General features: G+C 44.4%; 1 long non-coding RNA gene across 1 annotated transcript in view; it reads left to right on the plus strand.

Annotated features, from left to right (window-relative positions):
- The window catches only part of LOC137768073 (uncharacterized), a 103,851-nt gene extending 94,994 nt beyond the window's left edge, over nucleotides 1-8,857 (plus strand). The window contains exon 7 of the long non-coding RNA XR_011074708.1: nucleotides 8,604-8,857. This is a non-coding gene — a long non-coding RNA (uncharacterized lncRNA). The remainder of the gene's footprint in view (nucleotides 1-8,603) is intronic.
- The last annotated feature ends 9,874 nt before the right edge of the window (nucleotides 8,858-18,731 follow it).

An 18,731-nucleotide genomic window follows, 5' to 3' on the forward strand; every position in this document is an offset into this window, starting at 1 on the left:
GCTGGAACTTTCAGCCCAGTCTCACCACCCATCTTCCAGGGAGGGAAAAGGGGTTGGGGGTAATCACCAATGGTGAATGATTTAATTCATCTTGCCTACAGCAGAAACTCCATAAAATGACAGGGTTAGAGCTCTGGGTTGGTGAATGCATCCAGGTGCCAGGGGGGTGATATACTCCCAAACTCCGTGGGGAAAGAAGCTCCTGAACTTGGGAACCATTTCTTCTTGTTATATGTAGCTCTTCATTTGCCTGTCAATTAGATCCTCTATAACATCCTTTACAGTAAATCAGTAATACTAAGTAAAGTGTTTCCCTGAGTTCTGTGAATGATTATAGAAAATTACTGGCCCTGAGGGGGGGCTCATGGGAACCCCCAATTCATAGCAAAGTCAAACAGAGGTCGGGGGGGAACCTGGGGACTCACTGCCTGCTATTGGCATCTGAAGGGGGCGGGCAGTCTTGTGAGACTGAGCCCTTAGCCTGTGGGGTCTGCACTAATACGGGGCAGTTAGGATCAGAATTGAATAAAATTATAGGGCACCCACTTGGTGTTCACAGATAACTGGAGAGTTGCTCGGTGTGGAAAACCTACACATTTGGTGTCAGAAGTATTGTGATTAGAGAAACAGTTTTCTTTCATAGACAAAAATTCAAGAAGGAAAAAAAGCTAATATTGGTGAAAATCCCTCAAGTGACCAAAAGCCAGACTCGTGAGCTAGAAGGATCAAAACCTTAGACCAAGCCAAGGACTTATGTCGGTGCCTGGAATTCCACAACAATGGCTCCTTATAAGGTCATAGCAAGAAATGGACCTGTCACTGCAACGGGTAACCCAAAGTAGCTTTCTTACTTTTTGGACGCAAGAATCCTTTCACTCGTACAACAGAGTGGGGGGGGGGGCCCTCAAAGAGCTTTTCATTCGTGTGGATTGTAGTGATCAATATTTACCTTATTAGAAATTACAACCTGCAGGATGCTTCAGTGGCCGTTTTATTTCTAGTTCACGAAGCTATGATAATTTTGGGCCTTTAAAGAGCTCATAATGTTGACACCTCAACTATTTAATTCCCTTCTCTTTAAACTCTCAATGATTGGTCTCAAAATGATGCCACAACTTAATCGGCATTGTGATGCTATATGAAAATGTTCCACTAGATAAGATGTGATAAAATACATTATTAACACCTATAAAGTCTAGGAGATGACAGCTTTCACCATGTTTCCATTTCTTATTTACAGTTTTGCCCAGTTTTTTCGTTTTTGTGTTTGTGTTTGTGTGTTTTGGAACAAGTTCCTCCCTTCTGCAAGCCAGAGGACTCCCTATGTCCATTTGGGTACCTTTAGATGTAATGGATGCATCTGTAAGTCAGAAGAGCAAGAATAGTACTTTCTTTCTTTGAGTACGTAACAGATGTTTTTAAAAGCAGCTGTAGGTCCGTAGAAGAGCTTAGTGGAAGGTACAGAGATTTCCCGTCCACCCCCTGCCCCCCATAGGCACAGCCTCCTCCACCATCATCATCCCCTCCAGATGGTACATTAGCTGCGATGATGAACCTGCACTGACACATCATTACTACCCAAAGTCCATAGTTTATATTACATTCTTGGTACTGTGCGTTCTGTGGGTTTGGAGGAATGTATGATGACACATACTCACCATTATAGCATCATACAGAGTGGTTTCACTGCCCTAAAAATCCTCTGTGCGCCGTCTATTCGTCCCTCCCTCCCCACAACCCCTGTCAACCACTGATCTTTTCACTGCCTCCACGGTTTTGCTTTTTCCAGAATGTCAGAGAGTTAGAATCACACAGTATGTAACATTTTCAGATTGGCATCTTTCACTTAGTAATACGTATTTCAGGTTCCTCTGTGCCTTTTCATGGCTTGATAGCTCATTTCTTTTTAGCACTGAATTATATTCCATTGTCTGGATGTACCACAGTTTATTTATCCAGTCACCTACTGAAGGACATCTTGGTTGCTTCCAAGTTTTGGCAATTATAAATAAAGCTACCCAAAACATCTGTGTGTAGTTTTTGTGTGGCTATATTTTCAACTCCTTTGGATAAATATCAAGGAACATAATTTCTTGATCATATGGTAAGAGTGTGTTTAGTTTTGTGAGAAACTACCAAACTGTCTTCCAAAATGGCTGTATCATATTGCGTTTCCACTAGCATTTGGCGTTTTAGACTTTGGCCACTTCAGTAGGTGTTTAGTATACCTCATGGTCTTTTTAATTTGTATGTTATGTTTAACATCTTTTTGTATGCTTATTTGCCATTGTATATCTTCTTTGGTAAGGTGTTTGTTCAGGTCTTTTGCCCATTATTAAACTGGGTTGTTTGCTTTTCTATTGTTGGATTTTAAGTGTTCTTTGTATATTTTGGATAACAGTCTTCTATCAGATCTGTCTTTTGCAGATAGTTTCTCCCAGTCTGTGGCTTGTCTTAATGACGTCGGTGTCTTTCACAGAGCAGACGTTTTTAATTCTGCTGGGATTTTGACTGAGATTGCGTTGAACCTGTAGGTCAATTTGCGTTAACATTAGATTACTGAGGAGAAATCGCCAAGCATCAGGACAGCCTGGTATCAGCAGGGAGTGGCGAAGGTTGGCATCCTGCTGGCCTAGGAGGGAGGGCTGATTTTTTTTTTTAACTCTTTTTTTCTCTTTAATTTATTTATTTTTGGCTGCGGTGGGTGTTCGTTGCTGCGCGCAGGCTTTTCTCTAGTTGCAGCGAGTGGGAGCTGCTCTTTGTTGCGGTGCGTGGGCTTCTCGTTGCGGTGACTTCTCTTTGTTGAGGAGCACAGGCTCTAGCCGCGCGGGCTTCAGTAGCGGTGGCACAAGGACTCAGTAATTGTGGCTCGCAGGCTCAGTAGTTGTGGCTCACGGGCTCAGTTGCTCCGCAGCATGTGGGATCTTCCTGGACCAGGGCTCAAACCCATGTCCCCTGCATTGGCAGGTGGATTCTTCACCACTGCACCACCAGGGAAGCCCGGGAGGGCTGATTTTTATATTAATATGTGCTGTCTCCTCTTCCACCCATCGTCAGGCCTGAGTCATAGTGTCACGGTTGTACCTGTCCCTGTGTACCCTTGGTACAGCTGTGAACACAGCTCTCTGCACAGACACACACACTGGGGCATATAACTGTGGACACCCATCGAGGCTTCCTGGGATGCACCCTTTTATGGCCTAAAAAGGTACCAACCCAAGGAAAATGCAGGCAGTGTTCCTGCCCAGATCAACCAGACTAATTAGTCCTTTCTGCTCTGAAGGGAGAGACCTCGTTTTATGGCCGTAAACGCAGGCAGGACAAAAATAAGATACACATTCCAGAGACTTGTGTCACCCTTCCCAGAGCTGGGTAAGTACAGTAGTTGGGCGGTGGCAGAAAATGCTGTCACTCAGACACACGGCGCCCTTCTGTGGGTCTCACCCACTGGAAACCCTCCCCCAGTCTCTTCTTCCACCCCGTGTGCTCTCCAGGGGCCTGGAGTTACTGTTTTCCTCCAGCCTCCTCCCAAGCGAGGCTTCTGCACATTTTCTTCTAAATCCAAATTTCTCAGGGATAAAATTAGATCAGATATTTGGGGTTGCCAGGATGCTGCCTGGGGAATGGGTGGCTCTAAGCCATTAACGCTAAGGGTAAGTTAAAACAACACTAATTAAAATGATGTTGCTGTGGGAAGAAGAAGCCCTGTCGCCAGTTCTCTTGAGAATCGGTTATGTCCTTCTCTGACCCAGGTTGGTTGTCCCTCTGTTTTTCTAGCTGACTCTGCCCTCCAAACTACATCTACCTTTAAACCAAAGTCTTGATTTTCCCATCTGGATGATCCCGCCTTTTCTCCTGCTGCTCCTGGTACATGATTCCTTGTCCTTCGCTCCCATCACAGCCTCCGTGGGGCTTTCCCTGCCGCCGCCGAGCACAATGAGCCCCCGCCCCCTCGTGCTGTCACTCTGCCCGGGGCAGGCCGCTCTGTAGCCACAGGATTGCGCTTTGTCCCTGGGTCTCCTGCCCCACCCGACAGCCATTCCCCCCGCCCCCGCAGCCACCAGACACATTTGTCTCTGCATTTCATGTCGTTGCACCCAATAAATATTCTTGGAGTCAGAGTTGTGAGCTGGTGCTTTAAATGAAATCTAAGGCTAATGCACACGTGACATCCTGCAAAAACCCTACTGCTGGCAAGGAAATTCAGGGGACGTGCCCCTTGGGGGTATGCTTGATGCTGCATGTGTGTGTGTGTGTGTGTGTGTGTGTGTGTATATGTGTGTGTGTTCATGGGGGTCTGTGAGACCTCCTGCAATGAAGCTGTAACTCACTAGGCAAGAGAAAAGGTCCCCCAAGAGTCAAGGTTAGAGGTGGCAGTTGGCCTAGGTGACAGTTTTCATTGGCATCATCAGCCTCAGACCATGGGAATCAGATGTCAGCTGGTTGCCCATCTCCTGCCCCAATTCCTTGGAAAATTTGACCTGAAACCTAATTAACACCCTGGCTCTGGGGGAGCTGGGCTCTCCCTGTGATTTCTCTGGGGTTTTCTCCTTAGTCTCACACTCCCACACGACTCATCTTGGTTCTGTCTGTCCTTCACCATTTTCCATTAAGAAATCTCCCCACACTCAAGCCTTTCATGAGTTGAAGAGATGTGTTAAATTTGCTGGGGTCTCAAGAGGGGTCATATTGAGACCCATATGTGGCCTTTTGTCAGCTCTCTGGTTCCACCCTCCTGTCCCCTCAAACAACAAATTATTCATCTTGTCTAACACTAAACGATTTCCCTCACATTCGGGCCCCCTTAAGATCTCACCTTCTAGTCCAAGATCCATTTTTTTAAAATGTTTAAGTTTTCTTACTAAGAAAATTTCCAGAGGAAAAATTCTTCTTTCGAACTAAAAGTGAGAGCACAGGGGGGTAAAACAAGATTTTGGAAGTAGGGAAAATTTTGCTTTCTCCTGCCACCAAGAATAATTTGGTGAAGTTATTCTGAGCCTTGGTTTCCTCATCTGTAGAATGGGTGCAATGATATCTATCAATCTTCCCAGGTCATTCGGGATTCATGGCACATAACAGGTCCTCAGAAATGTTCAGTCCTTTCCCTTCTCTGGTTAATGAACACACCATCATGTTGACAGGAAAACCTGGAGTTTAGTCCTGGCTCTGTCACGAACAGTTGCGTGACCTTGGGGGAAACTGCTTTCCCCACCTGGGTATCCGGTTTCTCCCCTGGAAATAAGAGGTGAAGGACTGGTCTCTAGACTAGATTTTATTTTATTACTAAAATTTTGAAAAGAAGTGTTTTCCACCTAGGAATTTTAGTTTTAGAGTTGAAAAGAAAGAGTCTCAAGAGAAGGGCATCAGTTTTTTAGGGATGGATTTGGGGATGGGGTGGGGACCAGGCCTCTGTCATTGTCCTGCTGGGATCTGCCAGAGAGTCACTCAGCATTTTAGGAGTCAACCTCTCCCTTGGTGGGACAGCAAAGAGGGAAGGCTGGTGAGGCAGTGGGGTATTCTGATGCTGGATTCAGGGAAAAATGGGCCAAGACGGACAGTGTTGAAAGAAATTTAGGAGAGAAAATTAGGCAGGTATTCTCCAGTGGCCAAGTTGCTTTTACAATCTCCAAATGGTGGAGCTAGAAACAATTGTTTGAGACCTGCTGGTCAAATCCGCCCCAACACAGATGAGGAAACAGTGGCTCTGAGGGCCTAAGGGATTTTCTCAGGTCTCCCCCTGCTGAACTCAGTGATTCCTGTCATACCATGTCCTTTCCATAGAAGCCACTTCTATTTCAGTTAGTCGCGACCCCAAGAAGGGAAACTTTAATGTGTATTTTGGCCCCCAAAAATGGCAGGAGTAGTTTTCTTTAAAAAGTTTTCTTCAGGGCACTGTTAGTCTCATGCAGTTTTAATAGAGGATTGTGTTTCTATTTCCTTGCACTGTTAGTGGCCATGAGTGCAAATTTTCATTTTTAATGTAGCATGATTCACAACAATGCTTGGTCTAAAAATGGAAGAACTTCTATCCTGGCAAGAATTAAAAGACAAAACTAAATGGGGGTAGGAAACAATCATTTCTAAAAAATAAATTAAAAAAATATTGATTAGGCTTTCATTTACTTACAAGTGTAGCCCATCAGACCAATCGTCGCTCCATTTCAATCTCTCCACATTATTCTGAATGTTTTAGATGTTTACCCCTCTTTTTACCTTCTAAATAACCACAAGCTCTTCCAAAGAAATGAGGGAACTGTGTGTGGGGGGGAGGAGCTGGGAAAGTTATGAGAAGAGAGGCCAAAAGGCAGCTGTCAGTACAAGCCATAGAATCCCTTTTAGCCCTTCTTCTTTGGGAAGCGCTTTGAGATGAGAAACCTGCCCCCTACCCACCCTCTACCACTCTGGTCATGCCCGCACCCCTCCCCATTCTTCTTCACATTCAGTTGATTCATAGCTGGTTCACTCCTCAGGTGTGGGAATCCCCCTCCCTGGGCATCTAGCACAGACACAAGCACCACCTGGTACCCTATCCATGGGGACCCTGGCTATGGGCCATGAAGGAGGCTGAGGGGGAGGGGCTTTCCAGGGGCCCCCTAAAGACTACTATGAAGACCTCCTGGTGCCCACTTGGAATTACTGTGCGAACTAACATTTGTAGAGTGACAACTATGTGACAGGCGTTGTGATAAATGCACAACAACCTTAAGAGGATGAGACAATTGTTATTGATGTTATTCCCATTTAACAGATGAGAAAGCTGAGGCACAGAGTGGTTAGGGAAGTCAGCCAAAGTCACACAGCTAGTAAAAGGGTGAAGTCCGGTTAAGAACCCAGGTTGTCTGACTCCAGAGTCCATACTCTTAACCACCACCCAGACTGCCTCAAAAGGACACACCCAGAGTGCCTGGTGCAATCATACCAAGTTTTGGCAAGGATATGGAGAAACCGGAACACGCATACACTGCAGGTGGGAGTGGAAATCAGTACATCCATGCTGGGAAACTATTTGGTAGTTTCTTATAAAGTTAAACAGGCATAAGTCATGTAACAGCAATTCCACTTCTAGTTATAAACCCAGGAGAAATGAGTGCATATAGGTACCAAAAGACATTCACGAGAATGTTCACATGTTCACAGCACTATTCACCATAGCCAAACGCTGGAAACCACCCAAATGTCCCCCAACAGTGAATGGTAAATAAATCATGGTATAGTCATATAGTGGAGTACTTACTGTATAGCAACGAGAACGAACAAACTACACACAGGAATAAGGATGAATCTCACCACCGGTGTTGAGAGAAAAAGAAGCCCAACACCAAGAAGTACCTATTGTGTGTCCATATATGTAAACTTCGAAACACTCAAAGCCAGTGCCTGCTGCTGGAGGTCAGAGTAGGGGTCACCTTTTAGGTGTGGTGCCTAGAAGGGGGCACAAGGGACACTTCTGGGGGTGCTGGCAGTGTTCTGCTTCTTGATCTCAGTGCTGGTTACATGGGTGTGTTGTCTTTGTGAAAATTCATCAAGCTATACACTTATGATCTGTACACTTTTCTTCATGTATGTTTTACTTGAATCAATAGTTTACCATTAAAATAAACTGTCTAAGACATAATAATGTCTGCCAATACAGAGGCCTCAACAACATGAGTTCCTTCCTTCCCTCTCTCTTTTCTTTGTCTGGATGCCTCTTGCTGGTTCCTCCTCTCCAGGCATTGGCCTTCCAGTGTTGTCACTGGGTCTGGGGTCAGGGTTGCTGGGTTATAATGGGATGCCCAGAGTCTGAGACCTGGGGGTCTATGAGATTTCTTGGCTGGACCAAGGCGAAGAGAACATCTGTTCCCTCACTGGGGCTGCTTGCTGGGTTCACAGGGGGCTGCGCCCTCCCTGCCTCTGCAGGGCTCAGAGCTGGCTGCCTTGTAGTGGACCGAGTTCACAGCCGGGAGAGCGTGGCTTGAATTTAGTCTCTGCTGGAAACTCGCTCTGCCCCTGGGCAAGTCATTTAGCACAATGGAGCCTCCACTTGCCCATCACAAAGTTCTTAACGACCTAAGGTAGGCAGAAGTACACCGTATGCTGCAAGTGTGATGTAAACACGGGGCCTCATGAATAATAACGAGGCGTGAGAGCACAGAGAAAGGACCCAGCACAGCTAGAACGGGGCACAGCCCTGCGAAGAATCCACCATCATCTGCTTTCCCTTGTCTCAGAGTTTCATGCTCCCTCCACTCACCTGGCTCTGCTTAAAAAAGGCTTGGGCTTAACTTTTTGTGGTTTATGTCATGGTTCCTGCAATATCCCCACAGACAAAGCAGCCGCCTGCAGAAGCTTCAGGATTTGGGCTTACTGCAAGCCCCTCTGTGAATACCGCTTCCTAGAATTCCCCGGGTCTAAAACCAGCACCAGCTGGCTGGTTTCATCAACAGTGATGGCCCTTGCCTTTGCGAGCAGTCAGCCTTTACATGGGAGGGATCGCAGAAGACATGGATGTCCCTTTGGCTGCCGAATCCCCTCCACAACCCCCCGACGAGCTCTTGTCCTGCCTCTGTTTGAAAATCTCCAGTGGCAGTGAACTTGCTAATTTCCACATACTCCTTCCACAGAGAGACCTTGAAAGGAGATTGTGGCCTCATCACTGGAATAAGACTCATAAATTTGAGGCTGTGCCATTCTGTTCAGAGGAGGAGCCACTGGGAGGAAAGGGTTCGGTAAGAACAGAGCATGATGCTCAACCCATGATGGAAAGGACTTCTGTGGACCATCCAGCAGAGCTGGGCCCCTCTCAGCTTCCCTGCCACGTGGAGCCAAGATGCCTGCTGAGGATGCCCAACCTAGGACGGGGGTGAGATGAGGCTTGGCAGAGGTAAGCTACTGTTGTCACTGCATCCACGGCAGGAAGAAGGCTGGGCTGCAGCCGGGCACAGGGCCCAACCCCGTCAGGGAGGTGATCCTGCTTAGTGTGGCCCGTCTTAAGTCTTCCACTCCCGGGACTCTGATACCATTAAAGAGTATGGAAGACCCTAAAGAGTTTTCCTGGGTTTTATCCACTAATACTAAAAATCAAAACTCAAAATGTTCTTAAATTATTCAATAATTTGTGGGTTTTTGTTATTTATTTATTTATTTATTTATTTTTGGCTGCGTTGGGTCTTTGTTGCTGCGCACGGGCTTTCTCTAGTTGCGGCGAGCGGGGGCTACTCTTCGCTGTGGTGCGCAGGCTTCTTATTGCGTTGGCTTCTCTTGTTGCGGAGCAGGGGCTCTAGGCGCGGGGACCTCAGTAGTTGCAACATGCGGGCTCAGTAGTTGTGGCTCGCGGGCTCTAGAGCACAGGCTCAATAGTTGTGGCGCACAGGCTTAGTTGCTCTGCGGCATGTGGGATCTTCCCAGACCAGGGCTCGAACCCGTGTCCCCTGCATTGGCAGGTGGATTCTTAACCACTGTGCCACCAGGGAAGCCCCGATAATTTGTCTAAAAGTGTCAGATTCCCTGGACTTGAATCCCATTTCTGCCACCTAGTGAGTGCTCACTCTTAGCGGTTGTTATTATTATCACAGCAGGTACTCAATACAGACTTGGTTGATTTTATTTCTAAAGCACAAGATCTGGAATCTCCCACCATAGGATTCAAACCAGTGCCTCAATTTCAGCAAGGAGCTCTAAAGGTTAATATTATTGCCGTATAAATATATGCCATATTGTTTCACTCTTGCAAATAGGATTAGAATAGTACCAATCTTGATAAGAGAATGGACCCTTGCTGTAGAGATACCGACATCGTGGCCAGAGGAAAAATGCCTCCCATTGCTGAGTGATCTTGGCCAGCTTTTTAACCTCTCTGAGCTTCATTTTGCCTGTCTGTAAAAGGAGATTAGTAACAATGCCTATCTCATAGGTGTGCTGAGAGAATTAAGTAAGGTAAGGCACTTGGCTCCCCACCTGGTACATAGTCAGCACTCCATAGATGTTACCTATTATTACTTTTAACCAAAGATTTTCAGTAGCATGTCTGAGTCACACCCCTCGGGCTCCACCTTCTAGAAATGCCACAAAGGTATTTGCTGTTGACACAAAAATGACTCCCTAGATGAGCCAATTTGTGGGGTTTTAGATCAGAAGTTATCAAATTATATTTCTAGTACTATTTTTAGGTGCTGGGGTCATCAGAGACAAATCGCACAACTGGTCAGGGTTCGGGGTGTTTCGGGTGTGTCTGCCCCTTTGACACTGGCTGCACCTGTGGGCACATCAGGTCCCCACCGGCCGAGTCACACACCTGGCTGTCCTGTCTCATCTGCCAACAGGAGCGTTGTGATGGACTCTGGCCGCGCTCAAAAGCGTAGAAGGCTCTGCAGCCTCACCGTGCCCAGTGCACGGAGCCCTCCTAGCTGGGGCTGGTGATGGTTTCCAGAACTGAGGCTGATGGAGTTAGCAGCAAAGACATAAAATTCCATTTTCAGCAATGCTCCAAATCACTCTCACTTTTCCCCTTCACGACTTTACGATCTAAATCCTTCCTGATAGTTAGTTACTGCATGTGTTTCTTCCCCCTGAGAATCATTTATAGATAATCCCAAAATTAAAAGACACGTTTCTTCTGGTTCTGGAAATTCATTTTTCCATTACAGCCCTGTGAACCTCTATCACATAATCTGGCCATTATCTGCTTTGTGGTCAAATCATTGTTATTCAGCAACGCCACAAGCATTTACTGACCTTCACCTGTTTGCCAAACGCTGTGAATAGATACAAGGTGAAAGGGTGAGCCACCTCTGGGCCGGCCCCGGGAGCTGTGTCTTGGGCGACATGGAGACGGCTGCACCAACAAAGGACCGCAGGGCAGAGGGTGGGCGGGGGAGGGGAAGGCACCAGACCAGGCTGCCAGAGGAGGAGGAGTGGCGATCGGGCCTGCATCCTTCATGTTGGCAAGGACCGTGTCCCACTGTGTGTCCCCACTGCTTTGCTCTCCCCTCCTTCCCTCCGATTCTTGCATGGCTGGCTCCTCTCGTCATCAGCTTTCATTTCAAATGTCACCTCTGCAGAAACGTGCTCCTGTTCATCTGATTTGCAGCAGGCCCTCGTCCCAGGGCTCTGTCTCATCGGCACGCTTTATTTTGTTCACAGCATGTATCATTTAAGCATTTCATTTACGTGTTTCCTTGGACATCATATGTTTCCCTGACCTAGTAAACACCCAGTGAGCATTATTGGCTGAATGACTGGCAGAGCCCCTAAATGAAAATGAATGAATGAACAACATGCTCATAGATGTTAAATCATTAGTCAGCATCACATGGACAATTTTGGAAAAGTTAAAAATAGCTAATGTCATAGATGTAATTACTGTCTTCAACATATCAGAATTTTTCACGAGAATATTAGTCTGGGGGCTTCCATGATTACAGGATAAAGTGGACCCAAATTAACGTGAAAGAAATTTTGTAGTGAGGCCCTACCAATTAGAAACAGACATCTGAGTAAAGACTTTAGTTCTAGAGACTTTGGGGGAAAATGACTGTTTGTTTTGAGGGTTTGTTCCTTCACTGGCCTGAATGCAGGAGTCTCAACCAGATGTGAAAGGCTATTATAGGGTAGTGAGCCAGCCATGCCCCAGAGAATATTTCCAGGATCTTCAATCACATATAGATACATGTGTATATAACATACGTACATGTAAATGTATATATTTTAATATATTTACATATACATATACATACACACACAGGAGTAGTAAAAATATGGAGAGACTGTTTAGCCAGTCCAGTTTGAGCTACACAGGTACCCCTGACAGGTCAGCTATCTCCTCTGTCCTAGTTTTTAGGCACACTTAACAATGATGCATTCTGGAACATTCTTGGTACTATTGAATAGTGAGTTCATTAGCTGGCAAAAGTGCCATGGACTTTTGAAGCATTACTGCAGACTCAGGCCATGTTTTTGCATTTCTGGAGACTTATTCATCTAGGAAACATGTGAAATATATATAGCACTGTTCAGTGCCAGGGCCAGTGTAAGAAACCAGGCATGCAGAGAACTTGAATGGACTAATGATGGAAACAGACACACAAATAACTAGCTGTTATACAGAGCGGGGCTGCTGAAGTATACTCAGCAGGGGTTAGGGGACCCATGGAAGGGCTTGTCGATATGACTGGGGTTCTTAGAAGGCCTAGAAGGTTCCGTCAGCTAGAATAGGAAGGCTAAATAGGGGCTTGCTGGATGTAGAGTAGGAGGGCCTGGGGCTCAGGGAGTGAGGATGGCACTGCCAGGCAGAAGGAACACATGTGCAAAGGCAGGAGAGAAAAAACCGCCTACAGAGTTGAAGATGTGTGGACGTGGGCAGGGGCCGGATGAGGCTGCAGAAGCAGACAAGACCGTATCAGCAGGGACCTTGGGTTTGAAGCCAGGGAGTCTGAACCCTGTTCTGAAAGTTAAGGGGTGTCATGGAAGGATTGCCATAGACTTGCCTGTTAGAAAGAAGCCTTTGGCAGCTGGGAAGATGCATCAGGGAATTCCCTGGCCGTCCAGTGATTAGGACTCGGCGCTTTCACTGCTGTGGCCAGGGTTCAATCCCTGGTCGGGGAGCTAAGATCCCACAAGCCAAAAAAAAAAAAAAAAAAAAAAAGATGCATCAGATGGGAGAAGGCCCCCAGCTCTTAGCAATAGTTCCAGGGAGTGGACACCAAATAGGGAGATGCAGATGGGAGAGAGTAAAAAGACAGAGGGGCCTCAGGCCGTGGGAGATGGATAGGACATGATGAAGAGAGGAGTGCGGAGGATGAGAACCACTGGGCACCAGGCCTCGTTCTAAGCTCCTGGGCTCCGCAGTGGACAGAATAGAATGACAGCCCCGCCTGATGGCTCTGGCATCTAGGAGGAGGAGCCAGACAGAAATAAGCAAGTCAGCAGGTAATAAACCAGGGCTAAGTCCTCTAGAGAAAAATAAAGATAGCAGCCCTGGCAAAGGGGGCGGGCACCTTGAAATTTTAGACAGGTGGCTTGTGAAGGTCTGCAGGGCCTGGGGAAACCAGCCCGGTGGCTCCCTGGGGGAAAAGCATTCCAGAAGGAGTGAACAGCAACGCTAAGGCCCTGGGGCGGGATATTTTTGGCATGTTCGAGGAACTTCAAAGGCCTGTGTGGCTGGAAGGACCAGGAAGGAGAATAGCAGATAAGAGAGCTGCCGGGGTGATGTGAGGGCAAGAAGGACTGTGAGGAAACTTACAGGCCGTTGTAAGAACTTTGGCTTTTACTCTGAGTGAGATGGGAGCCAGTGGAGGGTTGTGAGCGGAGGAGGACGTGCTCAGACCTCCGTTTCTATAGTTGACTCTGGCTTAGGGTGGAGAACAGACTGGAAGGGGCAAGGGCAGAAGCAGGGAGACCTGCTTTAGTGGGGGCAGCAGAGGGGTTGAAAGTCATCAGATCCTGGTTTTATTTTAAAGGCCAAGCCACCAGGCATTGCTGATAGATTAGATGTGTCTGAGAGAGAAGTAGATGTGACTTCAAGAGTTTTGACCTGAGCAGCTGGAAGATAGGAATTGCCATCTTCCAAGGTCAGAAGATCAGATGTGGAGCTGGTTTGCAGGTGAGGAGGGGGACAATCATGGGTTTAGCTTGGGGAAGTGAGCTTGAGATGGCAGGTGGAGATGTCCAATTAGCAGGGAATGATAGAGGTCTGAGTCTCACCTGGGCTTCAGATGGTGCTGTGGAGGAACAGGGCAGGTAGGAGGGCCGCATAGGCAGCACCCTGCAAGGTGTCCTGATGGGACCATCTTCCCATTGCTGAGGGTGTCTGAAATTCTGTCTTTAATGTCATGGTTCCTGATGGAGCTGACCATCATAATCACCAGGAGGGCTTTTTAAAGGAACAGATTCCTGAGTCTCACTTCAAATCTATAGAACAGGAATCTCAGAGGTGGGGTCCAAACCTAGAAAAATGTTGAAAGTCTGCATCAGGTGATTGTGATGAGCACCACTGGTTAAGATTCCCCACATATAAGGGGATTCCTGCTGGTTTCATTGCCGTTTTAAAACTAAGGTGGTCAATGCAATGAGAAGACAAGCCACACTCTTGGCTTGGGAGAAACTGTTTGCAAAACACATATCTGATAAAGGACCTTTATCCAAAATACACAAAGAAGTCTTAAACCTCAACAATAAGAAAACAAATAATCCAATTTAAAAATGAGCAAATACTTGAGCAGGTACCTCACCAAAGAATATATACAGATGGCAAATGAACATATGAAAAGATGTTCAACATCATATGTCATTAGGAAATTGCAAATTAAAACAACAGTAAGATACCATCACATACCTATTAGACTGGCCAAAATCCAAAACACTAGACAACACCAAGTGCTGGTGAGGATGTGGAGCATCAGGAACTCTCATTCTCTGCTGGTGGGAATGCAAAATGGTGCAGCCACTTGGGAGGAGAGTGTGGCAGTTTCTTGCAAAAGTAAACACACTTGACCAGAGCCTCCCATCAAGCCTCTTAGATAGCCTCAACCACCAGAGGGCAGACAACAGAAGCAAGAAAAACTACAATCCTGCAGCCTGTGGACCAAAAACCACAGTTACAGAAAGATAGAGAAGATGAAAAGGCAGAGGGCTATGTACCAGATGAAGGAACAAGAAAAAACCCCAGAAAAACAACTAAATGAAGTGGAGATAGGCAACCTTCCAGAAAAAGAATTCAGAATAATGATAGTGAAGATGATCCAGGACCTTGGAATAAGAATGGAGGCAAAGATTGAGAAGATGCAAGAAATGATTAACAAAGACCTAGAAGAATTAAAGAACAAACAAACAGAGATGACCAATACAATAACTGAAATGAAAACTACACTAGAAGGAATCAATAGCAGAATAACTGAGGCAGAAGAACGGATAAGTGACCTGGAAGACAGAATGGTGGAATTCACTGCTGCGGAACAGACTAAAGAAAAAAGAATGAAAAGAAATGAAGACAGCCTAAGAGACCTCTGGGACAACATTAAACGCAACAACATTCGCATGATAGGGGTCCCAGAAGGAGAAGAGAGAGAGAAAGGACCAGAGAAAATATTTGAAGAGATTATAGTCGAAAACTTCCCTAACATGGGAAAGGAAATAGCCACCCAAGTCCAGGAAGCGCAGAGAGTCCCATACAGAATAAACCCAAGGAGAAACACGCCGAGACACATAGTAATCAAAGTGGCAAAAATTCAAGACAAAGAAAAATTATTGAAAGCAGCAAGGGAAAAACGACAAATAACATACAAGGGAACTCCCATAAGGTTAACAGCTGATTTCTCAGCAGAAACTCTGCAAGCCAGAAGGGAGTGGCATGATATACTTAAAGTGATGAAAGGGAAGAACCTACAACCAAGATTACTCTACCCGGCAAGGATCTCATTTAGATTTGATGGAGAAATCAAAAGCTTTACAGACAAGCAAAAGCTAAGAGAATTCAGCACCACCAGACCAGCTCTACAACAAATGCTAAAGGAACTTCTCTAAGTGGGAAACACAAGAGAAGAAAAGGACCTACAAAAACAAACCCAAAACAATTAAGAAAATGGTCATAGGAACATACATATCGATAATTACCTTAAACGTGAATGGATTAAATGCCCCAACCAAAAGACATAGACTGGCTGAATGGATACAAAAACAAGACCCATATATATGCTGTCTACAAGAGACCCACTTTAGACCTAGGGACACATACAGACTGAAAGTGAGGGGATGGAAAAAGATATTCCATGCAAATGGAAATCAAAAGAAAGCTGGAGTAGCTATACTCATATCAGATAAAATAGACTTTAAAATAAAGAATGTTACAAGAGACAAGGAAGGACACTACATAATGGTCCAGGGATCAATCCAAGAAGAAGATATAACAATTATAAATATATATGCACCCAACATAGGAGCACCTCAATACATAAGGCAACTGCTAACAGCTATAAAAGAGGAAATCGACAGTAACACAATAATAGTGGGGGACTTTAACACTTCACTTACACCAATGGACAGATCATCCAAAATGAAAATAAATAAGGAAACAGAAGCTTTAAATGACACAATAGACCAGATAGATTTAATTGATATATATAGGACATTCCATCCAAAAACAGCAGATTACACGTTCTTTTCAAGTGCGCACGGAACATTCTCCAGGATAGATCACATCTTGGGTCACAAATCAAGCCTCAGTAAATTTAAGAAAATTGAAATCATATCAACCATCTTTTCTGACCACAACGCGATGAGATTAGAAATGAATTACAGGGAAAAAAACGTAAAAAAGACAAACACATGGAGGCTAAACAATACGTTACTAAATAACCAAGAGATCACTGAAGAAATCAAAGAGGAAATTAAAAAATACCTAGAGACAAATGACAATGAAAACACGACGACCCAAAACCTATGGGATGCAGCAAAAGCGGTTCTAAGAGGGGAGTTTATGGCTATACAAGCCTACCTAAAGAAACAAGAAAAATCTCAAGTAAACAATCTAACCTTACACCTAAAGAAACTAGAGAAAGAAGAAACAAAACCCAAAGTTAGCAGAAGGAAAGAAATCATCAAGATCAGAGCAGAAATAAATGAAATAGAAACAAAGAAAACAATAGCAAAGATCAATAAAACTAAAAGTTGGTTCTTTGAGAAGATAAACAAAATTGATAAGCCATTAGCCAGACTCATCAAGAAAAAGAGGGAGAGGACTCAAATCAATAAAATCAGAAATGAAAAAGGAGAAGTTACAACAGACACCGCAGAAATACAAAGCATCCTAAGAGACTACTACAAGCAACTTTATGCCAATAAAATGGACAACCTGGAAGAAATGGACAAATTCTTAGAAAGGTATAAACTTCCAAGACTGAACCAGGAAGAAACAGAAAATATGAACAGACCAATCACAAGTAATGAAATTGAAACTGTTATTAAAAATCTTCCAAGAAACAAAGGTCCAGGACCAGATGGCTTCACAGGTGAATTCTATCAAACATTTAGAGAAGAGCTAACACCCATCCTTCTCAAACTCTTCCAAAAAATTGCAGAGGAAGGAACACTCCCAAACTCATTCTATGAGGCCACCATCACCCTGATACCAAAACCAGACAAAGACACTACAAAAAAAGAAAATTACAGACCAATATCACTGATGAATATACATGCAAAAATCCTCAACAAAATACTAGCAAACGGAATCCAACAACACATTAAAAGGATCATACACCACGATCAAGTGGGATTTATCCCAGGGATGCAAGGATTCTTCAATATACGCAAATCAATCAATGTGATACACCATATTAACAAATTGAAGAATAAAAACCATATGATCATCTCAATAGATGCAGAAAAAGCTTTTGACAAAATTCAACACCCATTTATGATAAAAACTCTCCAGAAAGTGGGCATAGAGGGAACCTACCTCAACATAATAAAGGCCATATACGACAAGCCCACAGCAAACATCATTCTCAATGGTGAAAAACTGAAAGCATTTCCTCTAAGATCAGGAACGAGACAAGGATGTCCACTCTCACCACTATTATTCAACATAGTTCTGGAAGTCCTAGCCACGGCAATCAGAGAAGAAAAAGAAATAAAAGGAATACAAATGGAAAAGAAGAAGTAAAACTGTCACTGTTTGCGGATGACATGATACTATACATAGAGAATCCTAAAACTGCCACCAGAAAACTGCTAGAGCTAATTAATGAATATGGTAAAGTTGCAGGATACAAAATTAATGCACAGAAATCTCTTGCATTCCTATACACTAATGATGAAAAATCTGAAAGAGAAATTATGGAAACACTCCCATTTACCATTGCAACAAAAAGAATAAAATACCTAGGAATAAACCTACCTAGGGAGACAAAAGACCTGTATGCAGAAAACTATAAGACACTGATGAAAGAAATTAAAGATGATACCAACAGATGGAGAGATATACCATGTTCTTGGATTGGAAGAATGAACATTGTGAAAATGAGTATACTACCCAAAGCAATCTACAGATTCAATGCAATCCCTATCAAATTACCAATGGCATTTTTTACAGAGCTAGAACAAATCATCTTAAAATTTGTATGGAGACACAGAAGACCCCGAATAGCCAAAGCAGTCTTGAGGCAAAAAAATGGAGCTGGAGGAATCAGACTCCCTGACTTCAGACTCTACTACAAAGCTACAGTAATCAAGACAATATGGTACTGGCACAAAAACAGAAACATAGATCAATGGAACAAGATAGAAAGCCCAGAGATTAACCCACGCACCTATGGTCAACTAATCTATGACAAAGGAGGCAAAGATATACAATGGAGAAAAGACAGTCTCTTCAATAAGTGGTGCTGGGAAAACTGGACAGCTACATGTAAAAGAATGAAATTAGAATACTCCCTAACACCATACACAAAAATAAACTCAAAATGGATTAGAGACCTAAATATAAGACTGGACACTATAAAACTCTTAGAGGAAAACATAGGAAGAACACTCTTTGACATACATCACAGCAAGATCTTTTTTGATCCACCTCCTAGAGTAATGGAAATAAAAACAAAAATAAACAAGTGGGACCTAATGAAACTTCAAAGCTTTTGCACAGCAAAGGAAACCATAAACAAGACGAAAAGACAGCCCTCAGAATGGGAGAAAATATTTGCAAATGAATCAACGGACAAAGGATTAATCTCCAAAATATATAAACAGCTCATTCAGCTCAA

Source organism: Eschrichtius robustus, chromosome 8 (genome assembly GCF_028021215.1).
Source record: "Eschrichtius robustus isolate mEscRob2 chromosome 8, mEscRob2.pri, whole genome shotgun sequence".
Taxonomy (NCBI): domain Eukaryota; kingdom Metazoa; phylum Chordata; class Mammalia; order Artiodactyla; family Eschrichtiidae; genus Eschrichtius; species Eschrichtius robustus.